The 17,616-nt window shown below is 41.9% G+C and overlaps 1 protein-coding gene across 3 annotated transcripts in view; it reads right to left on the reverse strand.

Annotated features, from left to right (window-relative positions):
• CREBRF (CREB3 regulatory factor) overlaps positions 1-17,616 on the reverse strand; it is a 32,708-nt gene that overhangs the window by 11,337 nt on the left and 3,755 nt on the right. The window lies entirely within an intron of this gene.

Here is a 17,616-nt window from a genome sequence, read left to right on the forward strand (position 1 = left end):
CCTGGTTCTGACCACCACTTAAACTAATTCCTTTAGTTGCAAAGTGGAGAACATTAGAAGAATGCTTTATCTACATTTACTGGTTAAGAAAATAAAAGTCATTTATCTCTTACACCCAATTTATGTGAAAGAAAACTCCCCTGAAGCATTTTAATCCATGTGCCACCAGTATGATCATAGACCACAAGACTATAAAACAAAAAGAGCTCTAAAATTTGAAGCTATCTCCTCACACACAGCTTTAAAGCTTCTCTGGATCAATTAACTTCCACTGTACAATTTAAATATTGCCTAAGGATCACAACTTGAGAGCACTGAGCACTCTATGCAATACTTTGAAACATAAGGAACAGGATTAAAGGAATGATTTCTAATGTGATACCTGGTGATTTATAATCTAGAACCACAAGAGCAGAACTGTTTTACTGATATTTTAGATAATCTTCTTCAATTTAAGCTGCTGCTAACGACAAAGCTCCACACTTTATGCAACAATCAAATTTGTCACCTGGCCACTGGGCTCATCACCTCCTGGCAAATAGAAGAGGAAGAAATGGAGGCAGTGAGAGATTTTACTTTCTTGGGCTCCATGATCACTGCAGATGGTGACAGCAGTCACAAAATTAAAAGACGCCTGCTTCTTGGGAGAAAAGCAATGACAAACCTAGACAGCATCTTAAAAAGCAGAGACATCACCTTGCCGACAAAGGTCCGTATAGTTAAAGCCATGGTTTTCCCAGTAGTGATGTATGGAAGTGAGAGCTGGACCATAAAGAAGGTTGATCGCCGAAGAATTGATGCTTTTGAATTATGGTGTTGGAGGAGACTCTTGAGAGTCCCATGGACTGCAAGAAGATCAAACCTATCCATACTTAAGGAAATCAGCCCTGAGTGCTCACTGGAAGGACAGATTGTGAAGCTGAGGAGGCTCCAATACTTTGGCCACCTCACGAGAAGAGAAGGCTCCCTGGAAAAGACCCTGATGTTGGGAAGGATTGAGGGCACAAGGAGAAGGGGACGACAGGAGATGGTTGGACAGTGTTCTCGAAGCTACAAACATGAGCCTGACCAAAGTGCGGGAGGCAGTGGAAGCGTGCTCTGGTCCATGGGGTCATGAAGAGTCAGACACCACTAAACGACTAAACAACAACAAAATGGTCAGCACTGGTTTTGAACCCATGGATCAGGGGTTAGGACCATCAGGTTGAAGGGCCAAATGTGCCCCTCCACCCCTCGCTGTCTGGTCATTCTCTCCAGGCCACACCCCTCATTAGCTCTACTTCATACCTTCCTTGAAGCTTTTGCCTGGCTGGATTGTGTCCTTGAATTCTTATAATGTCTCTTGCTTCTCTGAGCGGATACAGAGAGGTATGTGAGTTTATGTAGATGCTAACCTATGGTATGAAAGTAAAATTTGCATCTAATGCTCTCACTGCGTTTGTCTCTGGCCCTGCCTACCACTGGCACATGGCCTCTGGAAGGTTGCCTACAAGGGAATACAGCTCTTGGGTTGAAAACAATTCCCCATCCCTGCCATCTAACTTACCTGTAGCAAACATGTGCAATGGAAGCAACAAGTGTGTATTCTGAAAACACCCAGGTGCAACTCAGTCAAGCCATGGTATTCTCAACCTTCATGCAAAGTATGAGGCCACCTTTGGAAGCCATAAGCTTTTCAGTTACAAAAGGGAAGAGACTTCTTGGCTTATCACATCTAGCAGTTGTACCTAGAATACAGATTCTGTCCTTATTGCTCTTCTGACTTGTCAATGAGTTCTAAACTTTTTCCTGCACAAAACACTTTAACGTGGACAATTCTGTCAAAGAAATTTGTGCAAAACACGAAACTAGTTTTTTTAAAAAAAGTTTTAGCATTATTTTCACCACCTGGTTTTAAGAAATTTTGGAGGACCAAAATGCTAGTTAACAACATAAGGTATACATGCCCATATTTCCCCAATATTTTCCTTCTCATAAGATACCATCAGGGCTAAATTAGATATGATGTTAAATGTTTGGAAGCAATTAACTTGCACACTTTGGGTTATGTAAATAGCAGCCATAGCAAAGCCTGAGTAGCCAAAGGCATCATGGGGGAGGGGAGAGCTTCACACCTTCCCCCTGGCAGGTCTGACAAAAATCACGTATCTGAAGCTGTTGTTCACATTTCTAGAGAAGCTTCAACTTGGAGATAAAAATGTGCACATTAATTGCATTCACACAATTAACACTATGTCTAGTTCAACCCTCAAAGAAGTCCCAAACAATGACAAATTGTATCCAGATGTTTTACTCTTAGAAAACTTGCTTTTTCTTCTTCTTGATGATGTAGGGGACCATGAGGATTATTTTCCTCAAAATTACAAACTTTCTGGAAGTAAGTTCCCTCCTCTCTCGTTTGTATCTGTGAGTTCTTGCTACTACCATTTTTTTACTGTCTTACAGAAGGTGGCCTTTCAAGCAGAGAGTGGTATTTATAGAAAGATCTTTTTTTCTGTCTGCTGCCTGGTGTACAGAACACTTTAGAGTCAAGACTTGAAATGCACAAAAGAATCATCTGCTCTATTAATAGCTTTCAAAAACAACTTTAGCATTCAAGACCGTGGTGCCGGATTACAAAAACTGTTTCATGCTATGAATGTGTCCTTATGAAAGAATTCATGTCCAGTAGCTAACTGGTTACGCAGTGATACTTTGCTTCCGCACATTACATAAGCGTGTTGGCAAATACTAGTCCATATCACTGCCAGCTAGCTTGTCAGTCTATTTTAAGACAGAGGTACCTATCCCCAATCCTGTAGACAACAGTCAAAATTTCATCTTCCTGGCCACTGTGAAGTGTGAGGTCTTCTGCGTTCACTACAAAGTTTTCTTCCCCTCAGTACTGTGAACAAACTCCCAAAGGTAAATTGATTATGGAGTTATAATTCTGTAGAAGACACGCCATATTGCACTGAACCCTAAACTATGAATTCAGTGCTGTCCATTTTGAGGATGGCCATATGCCAAGCAGAGTCATTTTGTGGTAGCGCCCATGGTACAACCTTAAAATTTCAGAAATGCTCATGGGCCCCCAAAGGTTGAGGACTCTCTTAGGGCCTACATATTTTATTTATACATGTCCGGGCAGGGGGCGGTGGTAAGGGATGATGTATTAAAACTACTTTCAGTAATGAGCCATTAACTCCCCACCAGTATTTACAAGAGTTAAAAAGAAATACTTCCCTCAGAAACGTCATTTGCTGAAAACACCAAATTTGCTCAGCTGCAGTAAACCCCCCCCCCACTATATAGTACTTTGAACGTTAGATGCACTTTAGAAATGAATTATGGAAACAGGCGAATTTGATTTTCATTTTATCATGGCTATGAATGAAAACACTTTCTGTTTCTCCTAAAAACTTGAAATCCAAACAGAACAGAAAGTGAAATAGCTAAACAATTATGCAACTGATACATGTTCCAAAACAACAACAACAAAAAAACCCCCTGGAGGTCAACCTAGTACAAACTTTTAGAATCATAGAATCATAGAGTTGGAAGAGACCACAAGGGCCATCGAGTCCAACCCCCTGCCAAGCAGGAAACACCATCAGAGCACTCCTGACATATGGTTGTCAAGCCTCTGCTTAAAGACCTCCAAAGAATGAGACTCCACCACACTCCTTGGCAGCAAATTCCACTGTCGAACAGCTCTTACTGTCAGGAAGTTCTTCCTAATGTTTAGGTGGAATCTTCTTTCTTGTAGTTTGGATCCATTGCTCCGTGTCCGCTTCTCTGGAGCAGCAGAAAACAACCTTTCTCCCTCCTCTATGTGACATCCTTTTATATATTTGAACATGGCTATCATATCACCCCTTAACCTCCTCTTCTCCAGGCTAAACATGCCCAGCTCCCTTAGCCGTTCCTCATAAGGCTTCGTTTCCAGGCCTTTGACCATTTTGGTTGCCCTCCTCTGGACATGTTCCAGTTTGTCAGTGTCCTTCTTGAACTGTGGTGCCCAGAACTGGACATAGTACTCCAGGTGAGGTCTGACCAGAGCAGAATACAGTGGCACTATTACTTCCCTTGATCTAGATGCTATACTCCTATTGATGGAGCCCAGAATTGCATTGGCTTTTTTAGCTGCCGCGTCACACTGTTGGCTCATGTCAAGTTTGTGGTCAACCAAGACTCCTAGATCCTTTTCACATGTACTGCTCTCAAGCCAGGTGTCACCCATCTTGTATTTGTGCCTCTCATTTTTTTTGCCCAAGTGCAATACTTTACATTTCTCCCTGTTAAAATTCATCTTGTTTGTTTTGGCCCAGTTCTCTAATCTGTCAAGGTCGTTTTGAAGTGTGATCCTGTCCTCTGGGGTGTTAGCCACCCCTCCCAGTTTGGTGTCATTTGCAAATTTGATCAGGATGCCCTTGAGTCCATCATCCAAGTCGTTGATAAAGATGTTGAATAAGACCGGGCCCAAGACAGAACCCTGTGGCACCCCACTAGTCACTCTTCTCCAGGATGAAGAGGAACCGTTGATGAGCACCCTTTGGGTTCGGTCAGTCAGTCAGTTACAAATCCACTGAGTGGTAGCATAGTCAAGACCGCATTTTACCAGCTTCTTTACAAGAATATCATGGGGCACCTTGTCAAATGCCTTGCTGAAATCAAGGTAGGCTACATCCACTGCGTTCCCTTCATCTACCAGGCTTGTAATTCTGTCAAAAAACGAGATCAGGTTAGTCTGACATGACTTATTTTTCAGAAATCCATGCTGACTATTGGTGATCACAGCATTCCTTTCTAGGTGCTCACAGACTGTTTGCTTAATGATCTGCTCCAGAATCTTCCCTGGTATTGATGTCAGACTGACTGGGCGGTAATTATTTGGGTCCTCTCTTTTCCCCTTTTTGAAAATAGGGACAACATTTGCCCTCCTCCAGTCTGCCGGGACTTCGCCTGTTCTCCAGGAATTCTCAAAGATGACTGCCAGTGGTTCTGAGATCACATCTGCCAGTTCTTTTAATACTCTTGGATGCAGTTCATCTGGCCCTGGAGACTTGAATACATCTAGACTAGCCAAGTATTCTTGTACTATCTCCTTAGTTATTCTGGGCTGTGTTTCCTCTGCTGAATCATTTGCTCCAAATTCTTCAGGTCGGGCATTGTTTTCTTTATCGGAGAAGACTGAGGCAAAGAAGGCATTGAGGAGTTCAGCCCTTTCTGTGTCCCCTGTTTGCATTTCACCATCTTCTCCTCTGAGTGACCCCACTGTTTCTTTGTTCTTCCTTTTGCTACGAACATACCCATAAAAGCCTTTTTTGTTGCTTTTAACCTCTCTAGCAAGCCTGAGTTCATTCTGTGCTTTAGCTTTTCTGACTTTGTGTCTACACGTGCTGGCTATTTGTTTGAATTCCTCTTTGGTGGTTTCCCCCCTTTTCCATTTTTTGTACACATCCTTTTTTAATCTTAACTCAGTTAAAAGTTCTTTAGATAGCCACCCTGGCTTCTTTAGGTACCTTCCATGTTTCCGTCTCATTGGTATTGCCTGAAGTTGTGCTTTTACTATCTCCCTCTTAACAAACTCCCAGCCATCATGAACTCCCTTTCCTTTTAGTATTACTGTCCATGGGATCTCACCCAGTGCTTCCCTAAGTTTTATGAAGTCAGCTTTCTTAAAGTCGAGAAATTGAGTCCTAGTATGCTTGGCTGCTCCTTTCCGCTGTATAGTAAACTTCGGAAGAGCATGATCACTCGCGCCTAATGATCCTTCCACTTCTACCCCACTAACCAGGTCATCAACATTGGTTAGGACCAGATCTAAAATGGCTGTTCCTCTTGTTGCTTCTCCCACTTTCTGGACAATGAAGTTGTCTGCAAGGCCAGTGAGGAATCTGTTTGACCTTATGCTCTTGGCTGAGTTTGACATCCAACAAATATCCGGGTAATTGAAGTCCCCCATTACTACTATCTCCCTTCCTTTTGCATGCTTGGCCATCTGTTCCAGGAAGGCATCATCTATGTCCTCCGTTTGGCTTGGGGATCTATAGTAAATTCCCACAATGAGGTCACTGTTATTCTTATCTCCCTTAATTTTGACCCAAATGCTCTCACTTTGGCTTTGAGGTTCTAAATCTTGGATCTCTTCACAGGTATACACATCCCTGACATATAACGCCACTCCTCCTCCTTTCTTGTCTAGTCTGTTTCTCTGAAATAGATTGTATCCCTCCATTATTACATTCCAATCGTGGGACTTATCCTACCAGGTTTCAGTGATGCCTATTATGTCATATTTAGTTTGCTGTACCAAGAGCTCAAGCTCGTCTTGTTTATTTCCCATGCTTTGCACATTAGTGTACAGACATTGAAGTCCATTAATCATTCCCCCGTGTCTCTTATTTAAGGATTTTTTCCTCCCACCACTAGGTCTGCGTGCTGTTTGCTCCATTTGGTCTATGACATTTGGATGATCATCTTCATCAGTTGATAGACTCCTACCTTCAGGAGCACTGTCTCCCTCCCCCACATTAGTCAGTTTAAAGCCCTTCTGATGAGGTTTCTGAGATTTTTGGCAAAAACATTCCTCCCAGCCGTTGTGAGGTGCAGCCCATCGCTTGCCAGAAGTCCATCTTTAAGAAACTGCAGTCCGTGATCTAAGAATCCAAACCGTTCCTGTTTACACCATTTGCGAAGCCAGTTGTTCACTTCCACTATTTTTCCCTCTCTCCCTGGGCCACGTCGTTCAACTGGGAGGACAGATGAGATGACAATTTGTGCATTTAATTGCTTCAATTTCCTGCCCAGAGCCTCGTAGTCTCTTTTGATCTTCTGGAGGCTATTGCTTGCAGTGTCATTGGTTCCCACATGAACCAAGAGGAAGGGGTATTTGTCAGTGGGTTTTATGATTCCTTGCAGTCGTTCAGTTACATCTTGGATCTTAGCCCCGGGGAGACAGCACACTTCCCGAGACATCTTGTCAGGCCCACAGATCACTGCTTCTGTTCCCCTCAGTAGGGAATCCCCTATCACCACTACACGCCTTCACTTACGTCTGGTCGGGGTTCTTCCGTGAGCTGTCCGTTCCAAGGTCGCCTGCACATTCCCTGAGGACTGACTTTGCTGCTCGTCTTCATATACCTGATCGACTGTAATGAGGGAGAGATCCTCAAATGGAGTCTGCTCTTCGTCTTCCATGCTAGGGGAGAGGACCTCAAAGCGATTGTGTATTTCTAAACAATCAGAGCGAACCCTGGGCCTCCTACTTCTTTGAGTCATGTTTCTCCATATATCTGGCTCCTGTGTTGGTGAATTAGCCTCCTTCTCAGGGGAGTCCCCTGTCTCCTCCTTGGTGGAGACGGTGTGCTCTGTTGCTTCCAAGAAGAGCTCCAGCTCTCTAATTCTTTGGAGCGTAGCTACACATTCCTCCAGTTGCTGGACTTTGTCTTGTAAGAGGGCAATCAACATGCAATTGCTGCAGGTAAAGCTGCCTGCAACCTTTGGCAAGATGGCAAACATTGAGCAGGAACCGCAGGCGACTGCAGTTGTTCCCTCACCCTCCATCTTGAGAACGTGTCGTTGGGGGTGACTACAGCGGTCCTCCATCATAAAAAGCGTGAAGACAGGACAAATAACTCCCCCCCTCAAAAAAACCCCTAGGTCTCCCCCAACAAACGTTTGAGACTAGCTCCCCTAAATCTAAAAGATGGATCAAACTGCGCGCGCTGCTGCCCTGCAAGCTCAGGCTGCTGCCCTGCAAGCCCTACTAAAAGCCCCTTTTAGTAGGGGAATAGTTTAGATGCAAGGATTGGGAAATCTTCAATGATCAAATTATTTTCAATTTGTGCTCTAATTCTGAAGCTAACAATTGGTAGGGTGATATCTTTAATCTTGCATTTTTGGCTGTCTGCTGTTGGTACTGCCTCTATTCTGGCTTGATCATGAGGTAACTAGGAAATTTAGCATCCAGCAATTTGAGGAGGGAAGGTGGAGGATGCCTCCTTTCCAGTTAATGCAGGTAAGGGGAGAATACAGGAATTACAGGAGTGACAGGAATTGCTGGTGCCAGTGAAAAGGTCAGCTAAACATTTGCCTAGCCCTTCTTCTAAGTCCTTTTCCCAGCCATGGCTCAAGATGCCTTGCTAACTTGTTCTTGGACTCACAAGGTATTGCTGCTTAATAATTAAGAAAATTTGATTTGATTATGGATGATGAAGCTATCCTGACTTGTATCACCAAGACATGGATCAATAAGCTGAGAGCAGATCCTTCTCAGTTGTGTACATCTGAGCAGTCTGTGCAGAACTACCACAGATTGGGCATTGCCATGGGCTATAAAGATCCCATCTGCCTCTGCACGCTTCTGAATGGATTCCAGTTCTGAGCATTTGTACCTGGTGTTCATAATTCCAATAGTGCTCCAACAACTCAGTCTAACAGTCTCCTTGTCTAAACTTAGGTGGTCTTAGATTGGTGCTCAGAACTCCCCTGCACATGGACCTCAACATGCTGAGGCTGCTATGACAATCATGGGGGCTGTACAGATCAAATATTTTACTTGGGTTTTCTCATTTGCTCTAGGAGGGTGGTTTAATTTGATTTCCTAGTCAAAGCCACTACTTCCTGTTGAGGTTCAGGCTGATAACAGCCATCCCTCTCTGAAGGGTGGTGTACCAATGTGAAGACCCTGAAGATCACTCAAGAAACCTCCTGAGGAGGTTTTCATTGGCAAAGCTGGTTCCACACAGAGATGAGTCTGGGACTGGACATGGTTGCTCCTAAACATCCTCTTCTACTAGTCACAGCTCATTGATTTTTCAGTGAGCTGGAAGTAATGAAACGAAAGGGTGATGAAACCGAGAAAAGGATAGGGACATAGATGGTGGAAAACTCAAAGAGTTTGATGACATATGGCTAAAACACACAATCAAGCCTACTCTGTGAGAGATGGTAGTGAAGAAACAATGCTTCAGCCATTATTGCACCTGTCCAGTGCCATTCAATAGAACTTTCCTAACTAATTTAGGATCCACTGCAATCTGGTCACCAGGAAGACATTAAGGAACCATCAAAAGCCACCTATGACATGCTTACTAAGCACTTAAAGCAGGGGTGTATAATCTGCGCTCCTCCAGATGTTGTTGGACTACAAATCACATCAGCCACAGCCAGCACAGCCAGTGGTCAAGGAGGACAGATGCTGTAGTTCAACAACATCTGGAGGGCCTCAGGTTAGCCACCTTTTAAATGATAAAATTACTTGTAATCACTGTGACTTATGTCTCTGTTAACACAGTTCAGTCATCATATGTGCCCAGGTGCTGAGTAAAGAGTGACTTGCCATATGTGACAGGAGTTGCCCTGTCCTCCTGGCCACTGCTCCTGGATGAGATTTTTTTAAAGATACTGACTGCTATGCCATTTAATATTCAGAATTTCTATGTGGTGCACATAAAATGTTTTAAAGGCCTTACAAAGAATAAAAACAATTAAAATTTATCACAGGAACGGAATTTGGGGGAAGAGTACTTCCAGAAGGCAAGTCAACCAGTCAGCCAGCTGCTGCTTTTCTAGACAGCCAGAATCTGCTTAGACACAACGATATAACTGTGCTATAGGAACTATGACTTTAAAATTTGTGCTTGCTTTCCCATCCTCCCACTTATTCTTTTTTTCTCATGTGTCATCTCTTTTTAAATTGTGACTCTGAGGGCAGGAGCCAATTCACTACTGATTTTTGAAAGCTGCTCCGAGAGCCTTTTTGGCTAAATTGTGGGGTATAACTGTCTTAAATAAGTAAATAATTGTTCCTCCATTGCCCCTCACTGCTCATTAGCCTCAAGTAGGGCTTTAAGCCTCAGGGCCCAAGAGGTAATGAGCGCCTCTTCATGATAAGTGGCAATCATGAGGCTGCTCCTGAAAAACAAAAATACTAAATTCTTTACAGTATTAGGAAAAAATCTCTTTAAGGAACAGAATATGTTTTCTTCTTGAATGATGCACTTAAAGTTCTCATCAAACCACTAAAAAGTGCTAAAGAACAATGGTATAAGTTGGTTTTCCAGTGCACTGGTTGTCTCCAGTTGCCTCAAACATGATTGAGATTCTATTCCCAAACAAGGAATATGATACCTTGCTATGGCAGGCATAAAAGCTGCCAAAGAAAGAAAAGGATTATTTTGTAAATTGAAATAATGTGGAAGTGGAACTGCAATTCATATAGAGAAATCCCTCCTCACTACAACCCCACTATGCACTGCCAACAAGTACTGTAACAGGAAAGCAGAATTGCCTGCACTTACAGCATCACCCAGCTTCTTTTCAGTGTTGGCATATGATTACGGTATTTAAAGAGTACCTCCTGCTCCCAGTGTTACATGTAATGAAAGCACCTCACTTCCATGCAACTAGGACAATGTACCAGGAGGCATACAGACTAAATCCTGCACCCTGTAATTAGACAAAGAAGCAAAAGGTTTGGGAGTCTTTTGTTTTTTTTTTTTTATAATATATTTATTGAAGTTTTCAAATAAAGCATATATTAGATAAGCACCACTTATCATTGTCCATTTAACATCTCTCAATTGTTACATGGGACTCCCCCACACCTCCCGCATACACTTACATCATCATTAAATTAATTTCAAACAAATTATCATTTAACTCATCTTAATTAATAATCTTAATTTGGTTTGACATATAATTCAGCCTTAAATCTAATTTAATGGTAGACAATTGTCTGCACTGGCATCCAATTCAGCACTCAGCCAAATTACAATATTTTTGTAAATAAATCTTAAATTTCCTCCAGTCTTCTTCCATCCTTTCTTCTCCCTGGTCTCGAATTCTGCCGGTCATCTCGGCTAATTGCATATAGTCCATCAGTTGCATCTGCCATTCTTCCACAGTGGGTAGCTCCTGAGTTTTCCAATTCTTGGCAATTAATATTCTTGCTGCTGTTGTTGCGTACAAAAAGAATGTTCTGTCCTTTTTTAACACACTCTGGCCGACAATACCCAGGAGAAAGGCCTCTGATTTCTTAGTAAAGGTGTATTTAAACACCTTTTTTAATTCATTATATATCTTCTCCCAAAAGGCCTTCACTCTAGGGCAGGTCCACCAGAGGTGAAAAAATGTTCCTTCATTTTCCTTACATTTCCAACATTTGCTATCAGACGAATGGTATATTTTAGCCAGTTTAACAGGGGTCATGTACCATCTATACATCATTTTCATCACATTTTCCTTCAACGCATTACATGCAGTGAAGTTCAGCCCAGAGGTCCACAACCTTTCCCAATCTTCTAACATAATATTATACCCAATATCCTGCGCCCATTTTATCATTGTTGATTTTACCATTTCGTCATGTGTGTTCCATTTCAGCAGCAAGTTATACATTCTTGAAAGTACCTTAGTCTTAGGTTCTAACAGTTCAGTTTCTAACTTTGACTTTTCCACTTGGAATCCTAGCTTTTTGTCATTTTTAAACACTTCTTTAATCTGAGCATAGTGTAACCAGTCTCGCACTTTGTCTCTCATCTTTTCTAAACTCTGCAATTTCCAGTTGTCACCATCCTTTTCTATTATCTCCCAATATTTTGGCCAGTTGGCCTCCATATTGGCTCTTTTCCGAGCCTTAGCCTCCAGGGGTGACAGCCACCTCGGAGTTTTATTCTCCAATAAGTCTTTATATTTTGTCCAGACATTAAAAACTGATTTTCTGACAATATGGTTCTTGAAGGCCTTATTTATCTTAGCTTTATCATACCATAAATATGCATGCCATCCAAACGCATTATTAAAACCTTCCAAATCCAAGACATCCGTATCTTCAAGAAGTAACCAATCTTTTAACCAGCAGAAAGCTGCAGCTTCATAATACAACTTTAAATCTGGCAGGGCAAAGCCCCCTCTTTCTTTCGCATCTGTTAATATTTTAAATTTGATTCTGGGCTTTTTGCCCTGCCAGACAAATTTAGAAATATCTTTCTGCCACTTCCGGAAGCACTCTGTCTTGTCTACAATCTGCAGTGTCTGAAACAAAAATAACATTTTTGGCAATACATTCATCTTGATGGCAGCTATTCGGCCTAACAAAGAAAGTTTTAGTCTTGACCAACTATCCAAGTCTCTCTTAATCTCTGACCAACATTTTTCATAATTATCTTTAAATAAACTCAGATTTTTTGCTGTTATGTTTACCCCTAGGTATTTAACTTTTTTAACCACATTTAGTTCTGTCTCTTTCTGAAGCTGTTCCAACTCAATATCTGTCACGTTTTTCCCCAAAACTTTAGTTTTTTGCTTATTTAACTTAAATCCTGCCACTCGACCAAAGTTTTGAATCAGTTGTAGTACTCTTTTCAAACTAGACTCCGGCTCCTGTAATGTCAGAACTAGGTCATCTGCAAAAGCTTTAAGTTTATATTGTTTCGCTCCGACCTGAATCCCTTCCACCAACCGGTCCCCCCTAATCATATTCAGGAGCACTTCCAGAACCGAAATAAACAGTAATGGGGAAATCGGGCAGCCTTGTCGTGTACCTTTTTCAATTTTAAACTCTTCTGTAACCACATTGTTAACTATCAGTTTAGCCTTTTGTTCTGAATATATTGCCTCAATCCCGTTCTCAAACCCCCGTCCCACTCCCATTTCTTTTAAATTCCCCTTCATAAATTTCCAAGATATGTTGTCAAAGGCTTTCTCCGCGTCTATAAAAATTAAAACTGCTTTAGTGTTTATGTTTGTTTGTAAAAGTTCCAATATGTCTATGATGTTCCTTGTGTTAGTAAACATATGTCTGCCCGGGAGAAAGCCTGCCTGGTCTTTATGGATTATCTCACTTAGAACTTTCTTAAATCTTCGTGCCAAAACATCTGCAAATATTTTGTAATCCACATTTAAAAGGGAGATGGGACGGTAATTCTTGAGTTGTGTCTTTTCAGTTTCTGACTTTGGAATCAATGTGATAAATGCTTCTTTCCACGATTCAGGCGCCTTCTTCCCCTCCATTATTTCATTACTGACCTCCAACAAAGGTTGTATCAAATAATCCTTCAATGTCTTATAGTAGTTAGAGGTCAGTCCATCTGGCCCTGGTGATTTGCCCTGTTTCAGACTCAGGATGGCCTGTTCAATCTCTTGTCGTGTTATTTTGCCATTTAAAATTGTTCTATTTTCTTCTGACAGCTTTGCTAATCCATTTCTCTCCAAAAATTGTGTAATCTCTATTTCATCTTGTGGCCCTTGAGTATATAACTTTTTAAAATACCTCTGGAAGCACTTTCTAATCTCTCCCGGGTTCTGAATGTTCCTTCCTTCAACCTCTAAGTTTGTTACTGTATTTAATCTTTGTCTCCTTTTCAACTGCCAAGCTAGCAGTTTCCCACATTTATTTGCCGATTCAAAAGTTTTTTGTTTCATTGTTTTAATCTTCCATTCTATTTCCTGATTTATCAGCTTGGAATATTGCGCCTGATAAAGTTTAATTTCTCTCAGAATCGGTTGGGACTTCGGGTTAGATCTTAACTTCTTCTCCAACTCTTTGATACTTTCCAGAATTTTATCTTTCTTTTCATTTTGCAGTCTTTTCTTTAAGGAATTCTGTTGAATCAAGAACCCTCTCATCACAGCTTTACTTGCATCCCAGATAGTTCTTTTTTCCACCGTAGTGTTCAAATTAATCTCAAAATAGTCCTTTAAGGTTTTTTGGGCCTTCTTTACAATTCTTTGGTCTCTAAACAGGCCATCATTCATCTTCCATCTAAAGGAGCCGATTGGGATCAATGTCATATCCATTCTCAAGGCGTTATGGTCGGAGCATGTTTTGGGGCAGATTTCCACCTTCCTCACCTTAGGTGCCAGACTTCTAGTTATCCATATTTGGTCGATTCGTGTCCAAGTCAGTTGAGCTTCAGAAAAGAATGTTCCTTCTCTTCCCAGGGGGTTTCTAACTCTCCAGATGTCAACCCAATCCATATTGTCAGTCATTTCAAAAAAGGTCTTAGGTAGTCTTCCCTCTTTAGTAATGTTCTGGTTCTGTGACTTATCCATATTTGTTGATACGACCCCGTTCATGTCCCCCATCATAATGACGTTGTTGTAATCCAGATAATCCAGCATGGTCTCGTGCAACTTCTTATAAAAATCCGATTTTCCTTCATTTGGAGCATAAATTCCTAATATCAAAATTTTTTCTCCTTGATACTGTACTTCTATTGCGAGGATTCTTCCACTTTCATCTTTAAAGAGAAATTTTGGTGAAAGGCTCTCTTTTGCATAGATCACTACACCTCTCTTTTTAACTGTATCCGATGATATAAATTCTTGACCAAGCCTTTTATTTATTAACACCTTTCTATGGAGCCTAATCACATGTGTTTCTTGTAAGCATATAATGTCCAATTGTTCCTTTTTTAAAATATGAAAAATTTTAGACCTTTTTTCGGGACTGTTACAGCCATTTATGTTCCAGCTCAAAAGCTGCAGAGACATCCTGGATAGATCTGGTTATTCTTTCTGGGGTGGTACCTTGTTCTCCGGTCCTTGAGGATCCGAGGGGGCGGGCTCCCCTGGAAGTTCTGGCGCTGGCAATCCAAGTCCTTTGTGGAGGTCTTCTCCGTGTGCTCCCAAAAACTTGTCTCTATCTTCCACTGTTTTGATTTTGATCTTTCTCCCTCTGTAGGTAAAGGATAATCCTTGTGGAAACTCCCACCTGAAGATAATTGCGTTGCTTCTCAACAGTCTTGCCAATTCCGTGTAGTTAGATCTAAGGTCCAGCAACTGCTTAGGAATGTCCTTGTAGATTTCAATTCTCTTGCCCAAAATGTCTAGTGACTTTTCGTAGTGCAGGCCCAAAATCTTGTCCCTTTCCTCCTTTGATCTCAGTGTTATCAAACAATCTCTGGGCTTCTCTGTCCTTCTGACTCTGCCAAGCCTGAAAGCAGATACAATTTTAAAGTCTTTTTCCTCTAACTTCCAAAACTTGGCAAATTCCTTAGTTAGAAATTCAATAAAATTATCTTCTTCCACCTCTGGTATTGACCGTATCCTCAAGTTGGTCTCCCTGTTTCGCAGTTCTGTCATCAAAAAGTAAATCTGATGTTCTCCAACTTGTTTGCTGAGTGGTCTTACTTCTTTCTCAAGTTCTTCCAATCTTTGACTAGTATCTTCAGCCAGTTTACGATTTTCACCTACAGCCTCCTTTAATTCTCCAATAGACTGGGCATTCTGTGCAACTTGTCCAGTCAGCTTATTCAAGCTTTCTGTGTTCTGTTCAATTTTAGCTGTATGCAAATCAGCCTTCTTGTCCAGAGCCTCCAGTTTCTCCAAAATTTTCTCCAAGACAGAGCTACTTGTCCCTGAAGCCATATCTCCCAGGTGCAGCTCCTCTGTCTCACCCTCCCCTGCCTGTATTAGGGAGGCCGCCTCTATGTCTGGAGGCAAAGTGGAAGGCAAGGCCGGCACAGAAGATCTACGCTGTGAGGCTGCAGATAAAGTTAGAGTTGTTTGTTTAGTCCTTCCTCTTCTCCTTGCGCCACTCATTCCAAAGTTATCTGTAATCCAAGGTCAATCCAAGTTGTTCCCATGAGAAAGGAGAGTCCCAGATACAATAGTCAAACAGAGGCCGGGAAAGGGAAAGTAAAACAAAGTCACTGCTGTAAGTCCAAAATCCTCTAGAGGGAGCTTAATACGTCTTCAGGGAAAAGATCAAATCCAAGTTAAACTTATAAATTTAAATCCATGTCTATCGCCTCCACAATGTATTATTTTTAGCAGAGTAAAACTTAAAGCAAAACAGTGTTTCTTACAGTGCCTTGACTGCAACAGTTTCAAAGTATCCAGTTCCAACTCAGAATGTTTCAAAACCTGAATTCAATGTATCCAAAGTTGCAAACTGGTGCTCATCCAGGCAGCTCCAGCACCAGAGATTCTTATTTATTTTATAATCCACTGGTGCCACAGAAGAAGGATATCAATGCACCCCGAATATGACCAGCAAAAGTCAATAGCTCAAAGTCTTTCACTCAGAAAACTGCTTTAACAGGGTGCCAGCATTTGGTTAACGCATAACTTTTTGTCTCCACTCCTCCTGCTCTTTGCTTAAAGTTCAGTATAGCGGGAGATGGGCTTCCTGCTTATCCTCACTCCGTTTTCAGCCAGATTTCAACTTTTTTAAAAAAAGTTTTAAAAGTTTCATAAAGTTCTCAAAAAGTTTCAGAAAGTTGACAAAAGTTTCAGAAAGTTTTCAATGTCCAAATTTACTCACGGGTTGTAGTTTCCAAAGTTCAGAAAAGTTGCAGGAAGAAAGGACAGCGCTGACCGGCAACAGCAACGCGGCTTCACTTCGCTGTTTGCGCAACGACCCACAGCGCCGCTACCCCCTCCGCGATCCGGAGCCCCTTACGGGGTCCCTTCAGCGTTTTGGGGGCTGCTTCTGGCGCCCGCCGGGTCCCGAGACCACAGGCCTCTGCCACCTGTGGTTTTCCTGAATGGGTCTCCGCTTCGCCGTAGCGGACGACCCGTTTACAGCGGAGCTCCCTTCTCCTTACTCGGAGAAGGCAGCCATTACCGGTCGCGCCGCCTCCGGAAGTCGGTTTGGGAGTCTTTTGATTCTACCATAATACAGTATTTAATATTCTCCCATCGAGCCCTTAAAAAGTTTTAACTTGACATTACAGTGGTACCTCAGTTCAAGAACAGTCCTGTTTACAAACGATTCGGTTTACGAACTCCGCAAAACCGGAAGTAGTGTCTTGGTTTGCAAACTTTACCTCGGTCTAAGAATGGAATCTGAACGGTGGAAGGGCACCGGCGGTGGCAGGCCTCATTAGGGAAAGCGTGCCTCGGTTTAAGAATGGTTTCAGTTTTAGAATTGACTTCCGGAACAGATTAAGTTCGTAAACCAAGGTACCACTATACTTGTATTGCTTTTGCAAGTGAGCAAGCCTTCAATACGGTTAGCATTCTAACTTTACAGAAAGAAAACCAAACAAAAATAAAGAGCACATGGCATACTACTGTGCTCCACCAATACTCAATTACAAATGTTAAGCTTAAAAACAAGTAAAGAAAGGAACCTAGCATTGAGGGAATCCACAGTACAAAGCAAATCTGCAACACAGAACAGCAGAACTTGCCTTATATGGAATCAAACAACTGGTATATCTAGCTTGTATTGTCAATACCAACCAGCAGCTGTTCTCCAGGGTTTCATACAATAGTCATAGGAACATAGGAAGACCACTGGTCCATCTTACAATGGCTGTAGGTCTCCAGGGCTTCAGGCAGAAGTGTTTCCCAGTCCTACATAAAGATGCTGAAGACTGAAGCTGGGACCTTCTGTGGAGATGCTCTACCACCAAGCTACAGCTCTTTGTCAAACTCTTGTTTGTTTAGGAACTGCAGCATCACATGCAACAATGACTGTATATGTGGCAAAGAGTAAGGTACCAGAGCCAAAGCAGCAGCTTTAAACTCAAGCAGCAACTCCTTGGACTCAGCCATAGTAAATTCCACACAAGATACTGGCTGGACATACTTCATTTGGAAGTATTGCACCATATGCAGGATAGGAGGCTGAGAGATAAATAGGACAAAAAGGAATCTTACAAGAAGCTTGCACAAAAA

The sequence above is a fragment of the Podarcis filfolensis genome (genome assembly GCF_964270895.1).
Source record: "Podarcis filfolensis genome assembly, chromosome: 2".
In the NCBI taxonomy this organism is placed as follows: Eukaryota; Metazoa; Chordata; class Lepidosauria; order Squamata; family Lacertidae; genus Podarcis; species Podarcis filfolensis.